The sequence below is a fragment of the Lactuca sativa genome, chromosome 7 (assembly GCF_002870075.4).
Source record: "Lactuca sativa cultivar Salinas chromosome 7, Lsat_Salinas_v11, whole genome shotgun sequence".
Taxonomy (NCBI): domain Eukaryota; kingdom Viridiplantae; phylum Streptophyta; class Magnoliopsida; order Asterales; family Asteraceae; genus Lactuca; species Lactuca sativa.
This window is the reverse complement of record NC_056629.2, coordinates 130,018,008-130,030,378: the sequence shown is the minus strand read 5'-3', so window position 1 is coordinate 130,030,378 and position 12,371 is coordinate 130,018,008.

Here is a 12,371-nt window from a genome sequence, read left to right as displayed (position 1 = left end):
CTCGTCGAGTCCCTACCTGGACTCGTCGAGTCCAGTCGCGAACCCGCGACCCAAGCTGCGACCCCACTCGGCGAGTCTGGCTCCAACTCGCCGAGTCTCCCCTTTAAAACACCCCTAAAATGCAACTTAACAATACTTGAGATTTTGGGCTGTTACAATTCTCCCCCACTAGAACTAGACTTCGCCCTCGAAGTCTCACTCTGAAAATAGTTCTGACTGCTGCTCCCGCATCTCACGTTTCGGCTTCCCTAGACACTACCGATCTCTTCCGAGGCCACCACTGGACCAATACCAGAGGTACCTCCTTGTTCCTCAGAACCTTGATCTTCCGATCTCCGACGGCCACTGGCCTCTCGACGTAACACAGGCTCGTATCCACCTAATCGTTCTCAAGTAGAACCACTGCTGACTCATCCGCTATACACCTCTTCAATTGCGACACATACAGGTGTCATGGATCCGTCCCAATTCCGTTGACAGCTCCAACGATAGGTCACCCTTCCTACCTTCGTACCTTCACGAAAAGAGCCAACATACCGGGGCCCCCATTTACCCCTCTTCCTAAATTGAAACACCCCGACAGAAAAACGAGGTCGCCGACCGGAATCACATGCTCGTAACGGCGTCTGACTGCATAACCTTCCTGTTAACTCTAGACGATCACTAACTCTCTTTAACCTGCTGAGTCTGCTCTGACAACTAAAGCACGAACTCTGAACTGCTCATCACTCTCTGAAATCGGAAATTACCCAAGATGCACTCTGCTCCAATCTCAACGATCACTCAACCCATAAGGATTAGGAAATCCTGAACCACCGGATCCCCTATCCAAAGCCCACTTTGCCCATTCTGGTTCGACTGAGAGATCCCTTCTCCCTCAGATCAACTCTCACAAGTTCCCTCTTGCCATCACATACACATACTGAACTAGTCCCAACACCCGCAGATTGAAAAACCCGGTACACTGATGATATCCTCGAACATCTCCCAAGGCGAACCACTAATATCCGTCCTGTACCCTAATCAGAATCCCACTGAGAATTCATGATTCTCTATTCCCTTGCATCCTTTCTGAGTCTCGTCAGTCATCCCAACCCGGATGGTTCCTACTTCATTGTCGCATACACGATGCTCGAAACCATACTTGAGATACTCTAACCATAACCCTGCTCTGCAGATTTCACTTTCGTGAACTTGCACCCCTTCGGAGTTACACACCTTCCTCTTTTCCTTTTTCCAAGGAACCCTCTTGGCCATAATGCCACTCCAACCGGTGCCACGGTGCTCGCCCCAAGCGACACCACCCTTTTTGCATAACCGCTAACCACATACCCTGGTTCTCACTGCAGGGGCTCTCAATCTCATGCACTCCCTCCACTCATCCAGATCACTGCCTCAGCTAAACAAGATCACTAACCCGGGGCCAGACCTTCCAATGCAATCACACTACAACATACACAATCCGCAATCTCAACTGATCCAGCAATACCAACAGAGTCTCCAGCATTACTGGACCGACTCTCATAACACATACTAGCCACTCGAGGCTATGTCTCTGTGGGTCCGTACACCCAACTCTGCGAACCCTCAGGTTCTAACTCTGGAACCTTCCGGTTCCAGCTCTAGAAACATGCACAACATAATCTCGGTTACTTACTCAAGCTTGATCCCGGCCTGCTCTCAGGCCTCCACAATCGAATGCCCTAGGTCTGTACCCCGCCCCGCATACCCGGCACTCGTTCTCGTCGGCCTATACTCTACGCTGACAAACACTGTTGAATCCCAACAGCTAAGCACCCTCACATACTCATCGATCTCCCGGAGAATTTTCTAATTCTCCCCCACTAAAACACTGACTAACTGCCACCGATCGTCATTAACGACTTTACCGAACAATCCAGTACAAAGAGGACAATTACACACTGACTGCTTCCCACAAGCACAAGCAGCCCTCGGCAAAACACACATCCTCCCTGATCAACCCACTCACAAAAATCTAGTCCTTCAATCATCCACTCCACGACTGTAGATGCTACCCGACGATCAACCCAGTGCCGCATTTCCCCTAACAACCCTCACGAACGATAACCAAAGGAATCCGCGACAATAACCCATAACCAAACTCACAACCTGCCCAAAGGATGAACACCACATCGGAAGCCGCACAAGACTACTGACACTAAAACACCAATTATAACCATACCCAACCATCAGGGAATAACGCATGCCAAAGCGAAACCTGAGGTACCAATCCATAACCATGCCAGACCCGCGAAACAACGAATACCGCATCGAAACCCATACAAGATACCAGCACAAACAATACGCCAAATCAATGCAAGACAATCAAGGCATCATGAAAGCATCATACCCGCAGCTGTCTCCGGCACTGCCCCGTCTCCCTCTGCCGTACGCAGATAAACACGACCCTGAGCCCTCTGGGGCTCCGCTCCATCCTGTCCTCCTCAAGTCCCGAATTGGCACTGACTGCCAACAATCCCGTGCACAGTGCCCCTCCTTTCCGCACTTGCGGCATACACCACCGGACCCGCAAGCTCCGATGTAACCCCTTTTTACTCGATCGACGACACCTTTGGTCTCATGCTTTCCTACTGCATCTCTACACTCCATTTATTACTACTCCTGACAATTCTTGCTTTCTTACATACTGCACCCGGTTCTCCCCCACTAGGGTTCAAACCAACACCAATTAGTATACAATCAACCCACGACTATCCTTCACCAGCGAAATCGTATCTGCTCCAGAAAAGTGCTGTGCAACACCCGATAGTCCCTCCCCTTATGGAGTCAAACAATCCCCTATACTCTGAACCTCTAGCTAACTCTCCAAGAACTTCTCATCACGGCTGCCTCTAATCGTTCCAAATCCCATACTGATCTAATACTAAACACCTGCACTGCTCGATAACATGTCCGGCTCGCAGACTGCACCGCAGCATCATCGTTCCCCTCATCTCAGCCCATCAACCCGTATCCAACGCCGGACTTGTCCCAAGGACAGGGACTTACTCTCAACATAGACGACAACTCTCCGCACTGCAAAAACTCGTCTGAACTCTTCACTGCTACCACTATAACCCAACCTATTATTCTCAATTAGGTGTGGTGTGGTTCTCGACTACCTCAGCCCCAACTGACTGTCTGTTCACGATAAATCTCTGTCTCGCGGTACACCCGCTACCTGATGCTCTGAGGGAAGTCATTATCGATAACTACCTGCAGGGTGTACTCCCAAATCCAGAACTGAAACACCAGACCTCTCGCGTCTGGCACACGAGCATAAATGACACTACTCACCCAAAAGGTGACCTCTCCTCTGTCGTCTGATTGCTCAACTCAACTGAAATTTTCCCCTGTCTTTGACTCTTACCCAAAATACTCTGATAAGCACTCGCCTTTCCCCTCGAGGAACGCCTCCCCGTACTCAATCATGGTCTACAGGCTTGAAACCCATAGCGTCCAATCTCCACCTCATCGGTCATAACCGGATAACAAGATAGCCACAAACATCATCCACTACGAACCATGGTACTCATCCCATGACATCCCTCCTCAACATGCTTCGGTGTATGGTACCTGAACCATAGCACCACTCCCCAATCTGCTCCAACGTATAGCACTCGGACCACAACATCCATCTCAATCTGATCCGATGTATGGTGCCCAGACCATAACATCACTCTGTATCCGCTCCGATGTATGGTATCCGAACCATAACATCGCCCCTCAATCTGTTACTTAGGACCTTTAGGATGCCCCCTGTATCAAGTATGGGTCCTCTGCTTACTCAGTAGTACGGGCCCATACTACCTGCCACATCTACCCATACTTTCCACACGGACCATCCCCAGAGTCCCTAAGTAGCTGATAAACCTGCTCTTTCACCCATCTCATCGCGCGTGCTCGCTTTCCAGCGAAATCCTCTACTCTACCATCGCACTCATCTGGCTAGGCTTAATCTCTAGCCCATTCCGCCGTCCTCCCACTTCTTTGCTATCAGCTGCTGAAGAGCTCCGGATGATGCCAAACATCTACCTCCTGAGTATCGTCATACTCACTTAGTAGCTGTCTCCCATCATCGAGAACTCCACAAAGCATGAAGCAAGCAGCATTCGAGCATCGAAGCATACATAGGACTCCTTAGCTGTGATAGCTCCACCTTCTCGGCTCATCCTCGGAAGTACCACTGTACCCCGTAACTTTACCCCTTGTGCGTTCTAACTAGATACCCTCACTCATCACATACACACAAAAGCATAACGCACATATAACAGCAAACCCTAGACTAAGGCATCACAATTCAGGCCACTCTAGTCCTAAGATGTGAAATACCTAGCCTGTCTCTAGCATGCAATAATGTCTCATAAAGTGCATAATAGATATTTCATAATACAAAAGTAAAGGTATTTTGGGAAATCACCGTTTGGCTCTGGCTGATTGTACACACTGCTCTTTCTTGCTTTCTCTTTGAACTCTTATTCACTTTTAGAAAACTATTTATTTGAAAACTTTTTCTTAATTCCTCAGTTTGAGTCCAGACTCACCCGTAGGCGCGTCCGAATCCCTCAAACCAAGGCTCTGATACCAATTTGTAACACCGTAATTTCCAAAAATAAAATTTTCATTTAAATAATCAATTTAAATGTTAAAACACTTGTTTAAAATCTTATTCGCATTCGAATTACAAAACATAGTTTCATTTTCGTTTTAATAGAAGACCAGGATCCTCTAAGACACAACTCTTTCTTCGGTGTGTACAATCGAACCGTTGCCATCCCGCGTTACTGTAAGAACCTGAAACAACATAACATAAACAACGTAAGCACGAAGCTTAGTGAGTTCCCCAATATACCTTACACACATACGCCTTCCGGCCCGAACCTTCCGGTCCACATAATATTGCCTTCCGGCCCGGACCTTTCGGTCCACATAATATCTGCCTTCCGGCCCGGATCTTTCGATCCACATAACATTGTCTTCCGGCCCGGATCTTTCGATCCACATAATATTGCCTTCCGGCCCGGATCTCTCGATCCACATAATATTTGCCTTCCGGCCCATAACATTATAAACATAACACATGTAACATAACGCACATAACACATAAGTCATACATCATACCGTTCTTCCTATCACATGAAGTCTCGCCTTCCGGCCCGTATAAGTATACATCATATATAAGCATACATCAGATATAAAGCATTTATCTCTCTAGCCATAGCACAAATATAACACATACGACCTTCCGGTCTCACAATCAACCCTTCCGGGTGAGGTATAGTGAGAAGACTCACCTCGCAGACACTGGAAGATAGCAACTCCTGAAATCCCTTGCACTTGATCCCCTGAGCTACAAGCTCCCTGAAACATCATATATCCCTTATTAACTCTTCTATCTCCCACGTTAACTGACCCTAAGAAATCACATCGGTCAACTCTGGTCAACAGACCATTGCCAGCTCGACTGGACTCGGCGAGTTCCCTGGCGACTCGGCGAGTCTGGTCGTCCTTCAATCCTCTAAGAGTCCCCTTCTACTCGCCGAGTATCCTCTTTGACTCGACGAGTTACTCCTGGAAGAATCGCGGGGCCACCCCGACTCCACTCGCCGAGTCTGAAGAACAACTCGGCGAGTCCCAGTAAATCTTCAAGCTACTCGCCGAGTCTGATCATCCGACTCGGCGAGTCCACGCCATGCAGTCGATCAAACTGCTTCCTGAGATACATATTTTCCCGAATATACAAACATGGGACCTTCTGGACCTCTAAGGGTCCTAATACAAGGTTATAAACATTGGATAACGACACAACAATCCATCTAATCTCCAAATGGGTTTCATAAACCCTAAATTCATGTACACATCAAAATAACAGGAATGATCCGAAACATAACCTGAAAACGTACTCTCTGTGTCCCCAACCTCAGAACTCGATCCCCTTGATCTTCCTTTGGCCAAAGTCCTTCCTCTTCTTGCACCACAATTCCTTCAAAGTCAATAATGGCCTTCAAGCTTGCTCTAGATGCCACAGTCGTCTAGGGTTCTCCTCAATCGGCCAAAAGACGAACAATGACGGCATTAGATCCCTTATATACGTCCCAAACTGAACGGCTAGGGTTTTCCACTGAACAGCGTCGACTCGTCGAGTCCCTACCTGGACTCGTCGAGTCCAGTCGCGAACCCGCGACCCAAGCTGCGACCCCACTCGGCGAGTCTGGCTCCAACTCGCCGAGTCTCCCCTTTAAAACACCCCCAAAATGCAACTTAACAATACTTGAGATTTTGGGCTGTTACAGACGAGTTCCTCCTGGAAGAATCGCGGGGCCACCCCGACTCAACTCGCCGAGTCTGAAGAACAACTCGACGAGCCCCAGTTATTCTTCAAGCTACTCGCCGAGTCTGTTCATCAGACTCGTCGAGTCCATGCCATGCAGTCGATCAAACTGCTTCCTGAGGTAAGTATTGTCCCGAAATACACAAGCATGGGACCTTCTGGACCTCTAGGGTCCTAATACAGGGTTATATTCGTTTGGGGGACTAGGGTAACACTTAATCTAATCACAAAGGGGTTCCATAAACCCTAATTCCATGACACATCAACATAGCAGAGCATAATTCGAATTCTTACCTGAATAATGTGCCCTCTGTGTCCCCAAATCCTCAGAACGTGACTCCCTTGCTGCTCCTTTAGCCAATCCCTTCTCTTCCTTGCACAACAACTCTTCCAAGATCAACAATGGCCCTTAGACTTTGCTCCAGATGTACCCACTCGATTTAGGGTTTTTCCTGAGATAACTAAACTTTACTTTTAGGAAAATAAGGGTTTTTCCTGAGATAACTGAACTGTTCTTAACTAGACCGTGTAACTAATGGATAACTAAAATTTACTTTAAGGAAAATAAGGGTTTTTCCTGGGATAACAAACTTTACATAACCGGATCGTATAATAAACGGATAACTCAAATATACTTATAAGATAATATGGGATTTTCTTGGATAACAAACTTTTTTTCGGAAAACCAAAGGAAACTTGTACATTTTTAGAAAACAAACCTCTTATGAACTCACCAACTTTATGCTGATTTTTAAACTGCTTGTATTCTCAGGTTCTCCTTAGACAGGTATCCAACGTTCTTTTGCAGAAGACGAAGCATATGGAAATTACGTCTTACTTTTGTTTAATTTTATGTATCTACAAAACTTATATTACTTTACTTTCAAACAAATGTAATGAATCTATGTAATGTAATGTTTTGCGTTTACTATGCTTACTATGTACATTGGTTGCGATACTTCATGATGTCGTCCGCCCGGAACGTTTCCGCCTTCGGTTTCGGGGTGTGATAGATCAGATCGAGGCAGAGAGTATATATTGGGTTCCTACACTATATTAAGGAATGTGGAATTGTTTCACAATTGACGCCACCTAGGACCCCACAACTTAATGGTGAGGCTGAGAGGCGCAATCGACCATTGTTGGACATGGATCGTTCCATGATGAGTCTCATTACCTATCTCATTCTGAGGTTATGCCTTAGCGACTGCCGCCTATATCCTTAATCTAGTCCCAACCAAAAAGGTTTCCAAAAAGCCCCACAAGATGTGGATACGAAGGGTTCCCTCGTTAGCACACATCAAGGTTTGGGTTGCGAGGCTTTTGTGAGGCGCAAGACTCACGCTGAAACTCATAGTCATCGTTGTATTTTCATCGACTACCCTTAGGACTCTTTTGGATATCTCTTCTACAGACCGAGTGACAATGTTGTCTTCTTTGCAAGGAGAGGGGTTTTTCAAGAGAGAGAACTCATATGCCAAGAGGACAGTGGGAGGAAAACTGACCTGGAAGAGCTTCAAGAGTTAAGTAATGAAGGAAACTCAAACACTAGCGCTCAACCTAAGGAGGAAACTCCTATTGAACAAGTTGACGAGTCCTTACCTCTGAGGCGTTCTGGTAGACTTAGTGTTCCACCTGTGTTATATGGTTTCTATATTACTACAGATGATGATACATTTATCAGTGATAGCACACTGGTAAATTTGGATGAACAAAATACCTACAAGGAAGCCATATCTGGCCCTGAGTCTGCTAAATGGAAAGAGGCGATGCACAGGGAAACTTCCCTCATTGACACATATAAAGTTTTGGGGTTGAGAGGCTTTCTTAAGACGAGAGGCTCATGACAAGGTCAAACCTCGTAGTGAGCGGTGTATTTTCATCGGCTATCTGCAGAAGTCCTTTGGATATCTCTTCTAAGAACGAGTGACAATGTTGTCTTCGTTGTGAGGAAAGGGGTTTTCTGAGAGAGAGAGAGAGAGAGAGAACTCATACGCCATGGAGACAGTGGGAGGCAAATCGATCTTAAAGGGCTTCAATAATCGAATGATGAAGGAACCTATAACACTGGCACTCAACCTAAGGAGGAAACTCATGTTGAATCGATTGACGAGTCCTTACCTCGTAGACATTCCAGTAGAGTTAGTGTTCCGCTTGTGTTGTATGGTTTTCATATAAAAAGTGAAGGTGATACATTTATTAGTGATAGTACACTAATAAATTTGGATGAACCTAACAGCTACAAGGAAGCCATAGCAAGCCCGGAGTTTGCAAAATGGAAAGAGGCTATGGATAGTGAGATTCAGTCCATGTATGATAATCAAGTTTGGAACTTGGTTGACAATGTACCAGGTTGTAAGACAGTTGGGTGCAAATGGATCTGCAAGAAGACGACCGACATGGATAGGAAAGTACACACATATATGGTGCGATTGGTTGCGAGGAGCTTTACTCAAACTCATGGAGTTGACTATGATGAGACCTTCTCTCTAGTAGCGAATATGAAATCAATAAGGGTTATGCTTGCCATAGCTGCATTTCATTATCAAATATGGTAAATTGATGTCAAAACCACTTTCCTTAATGGTAATTTGGCTGAAGATGTTTACACGTGTTAGCCATAGGGTTTTGTTAGTGCAAAGTACCCTAATAGAGTGTATAAGGTTGAGAAATCCATATATGGATTGAAACAAGCATCTCGTAGATGGAATCTTTGTTTCGATGAGAATGTCAAAGAGTTTGGATATTCGAGAAGCGAGGATGACTTCTGTGTATATGTAAAAGCTAGTGGGAATATATTTAGCTTTCTAGTCTTGTATATGGATGACATTCTTCTCATAGGAAATGACATCCCAACCTTGCAGGAGGTTAAGTCCTGGCTTGGGAAGTGTTTTGCCATGAAGGACCTTGGGGAAGCTGCCTATATTCTAGGGATAAGAATATTGATAAATAGGAGTAAAAGACTAATTGGACTTAGTCAAAGTACCTACTTGGATAAGGTGTTGAAACGGTTCAACATGGAGAATTCCAAGAAAGGTGAGTTACCTATCCAATGCAATACCAAGGTGAGTAAGACTCAGATTCCGATTACAGAGGCCAAGATAGCTTAGACGAGTCGAGTACTGTATGCTTACGCAGTTGGCTCGATCATGTATGCTATGACTTGTACTCACCCTGATGTGACCATTGCTTTGAACATGGTCAACCGATATCAAGGGAATCCTGGTAATGCTCACTGGACTACAGTAAAGTACATTCGTAAGTACCTGCGGAAGACTAAGGATTGGTTCCTTACCCTCGATGGGAGTGATGACTTAAATGTGACGAGGTATAGTGATGCCAACTTTTTAACCGACACAGATAATTTCCTCTCTCTGTCGGGCTGGGTATTTACCCTGAATGGAGGAACAAGAACCTGGAAAAGTTCCAAACAGGAGATTGTAGCTTATTCAACAAGCGAATCAAAGTACATAGCAGCGAGCGAAGTGTCGAAGGAGGCGATATGGGTGAAGAAATTCATCAGAGACCTTGGAGTTGTACCAGCTATAAAAGAGCCCATGGAGATTTTCTGTGACAGCGAGAGTGCGGTCACCTTAGCCAAGGAACTGAGGGATTATGGCAGATCTAGACACATCGACATAAAATATCACTTCATTAGACATCAGATAGAAGAAGGAATCCTCGTAGCAAAGAGGGTATCATCAGAGGATAACCCAGTAGATCCCCTTACGAAGGGACTAAATAGGGTTAAGCACTTGCAGCATGCAAGGAGCATTGGGCTGATGTACGATACTAGTTTTAATGATTAGATAGCTGTTTAGAACTTGTAATAGATAAAATGTAATTGACGTTTGATGATTAAATAAAAGGAGTTTTATTTATGAGTAAAGTTACTGTATTGTGTCAATTCTTTACAATTGTCTCGTTTTGCATGTTTTGACTTCCAGAGTAATAACATTAGTCAAACTATTCATAGTCGATCATACTTTGCAAGTAGGTATTGAGGCAAGACTGTCATGAATATGGCTTGTGGATTGTCTAAAGTGTTTAGACATAGCAATAGTTTGCTACAACATTCATGAGTGCTCATAAGCTCTAAGTATTGGATTAAACCCATTCTCACATGAATCACTTCATGGAATTTATCACGAGCGATTGTAAGATGATAATATCATATAGTCTTTAAACCGAGATATATGAGTTGTTGAATATGAGTTGGTTGTACATTGATAGTGTGAAAATGCATTAGTAACTTGATGTTATAAAGCATGCTATTGTATATGGTTTAACGAGCAGTTAGTATAAGCATATAATTCAAATTTATCAGTTCCTATTAATCCTTGGAGGATTATAAGCAATATCTTGGGCTTGTTGATGTTTTGTTTTCACTTATGTGCCGGGCCCGGTCAGGACTCAATTGATGTGTTCAATTATCTTCTATGTCAAAACAATCGGAAATCGGGAAACAAACTGCTGGACAATAAGTATGATTATGTTGCGTGTATTTTTCTGCATGATATCTTGAAGAACAGAGGATTATATGATCCCTTATCTAAAATGGCACGTCAAAGTTCGACGGCGGCTTTTAAGAGCTACGATTGCTAGTCGGTTTTTCAGTCGTAGTTGCAGTTATAGATATTAGACTTATCCAAGTAGGAGACTGTTGGATTAGGTGTCCAAGTCCATTACTAGAATTGGTATGTACTTGACCCGAGAGTAGCATGGTCCATTTTCGGTTGCACTCACCATAACAATATTATAGGATGGATATTTGAGAAAGAGGTTATTTATGATTTACTATTATATTATAAGTATAATATATTAATTGAGGAATCATATTATTTAATTAGTATTGATCAAGAATTAATTTACTGATCAAAAGAGACTAATTAAATCTACAGGGGCTAATTGTGTAAATCAATGATATATATATATATATATATATATATATATATATATATATATATATATATATATATATATATATATATATATATATATATATATATATATAAAGTTGGGCTAATAATCCATGATTGATTAGTGATGGGCTAAGCTTATGTAAGTATCCATATAGTGTTAGTCCATTACAAGCCCAAGTGTAAGAATTAGGGTCTACAGATAACCCTTGGAATTCTACACTATATACATGTAACCTCTTGGACTAAAATTTGATACACTAGTGACCTTAGAGAGACTCTAGTCGATTTTGAGTTCCTGACCTCTCTCCCAAGTTCTCTAATTGTTGGTGGCGTTTTGTGAACCATTTGAGGCATCACACTTGAGGTGCTAAGTTCTTAAAGGCTAATTACAACAAGCTACAACAAAAGGTAATCTTCTAAATAGTTTTTATGATTCATATATCAATTTGTATGCTAGTTTAGGCTTCATGCTTTGGAAAATTGTTTATTGCATGTATAACCAGAGAGAACTTAGGTCCAAAGCATTGGGGTTGTATGTGCACCATAGGGATGTTATAGTGCAAAAAACCCATCAAATACAAGCAATGTGAATAAAGTACTTCAAACTATCCTCATGCATAACTCCACAATGTGGTTCATCTGTAACTCTATGGGTCATAAAAGACAAAAACATTCTCTGGTAGGATCTTCTCTACATTATCATCAAGTCAAATGTATGCGGTTCCTTTTAGTTGAACAGGGTCACTTTTTATTTCAACAATTTGCTACCAAAGTGACATCTCATCTATTTTCTTCATTTGTTCATTTTAAGGAACTTGATGATGATCCACCAAAATTTTCTAACTTTGAAAAACCACTGGATCCTTCTTGTAATCTTGAACTTTACTTCATGAATTGTGTGCTTTGATCATTGCACCGAAGCTAGACTGACATCCAGTTGCTTCTTTGTAAGACGGTGGATTGCGGTTATCGAAATGAAGTACTTTGGACCATCTTGATTCTTTTTGTACACAATCCCTAGCTCAGGGTAGCTTGTAGCACCAAGGGTCATTTCTTGGAAACCTTCAGTGATTGATGCCACATGCTTGAAAGGAGGA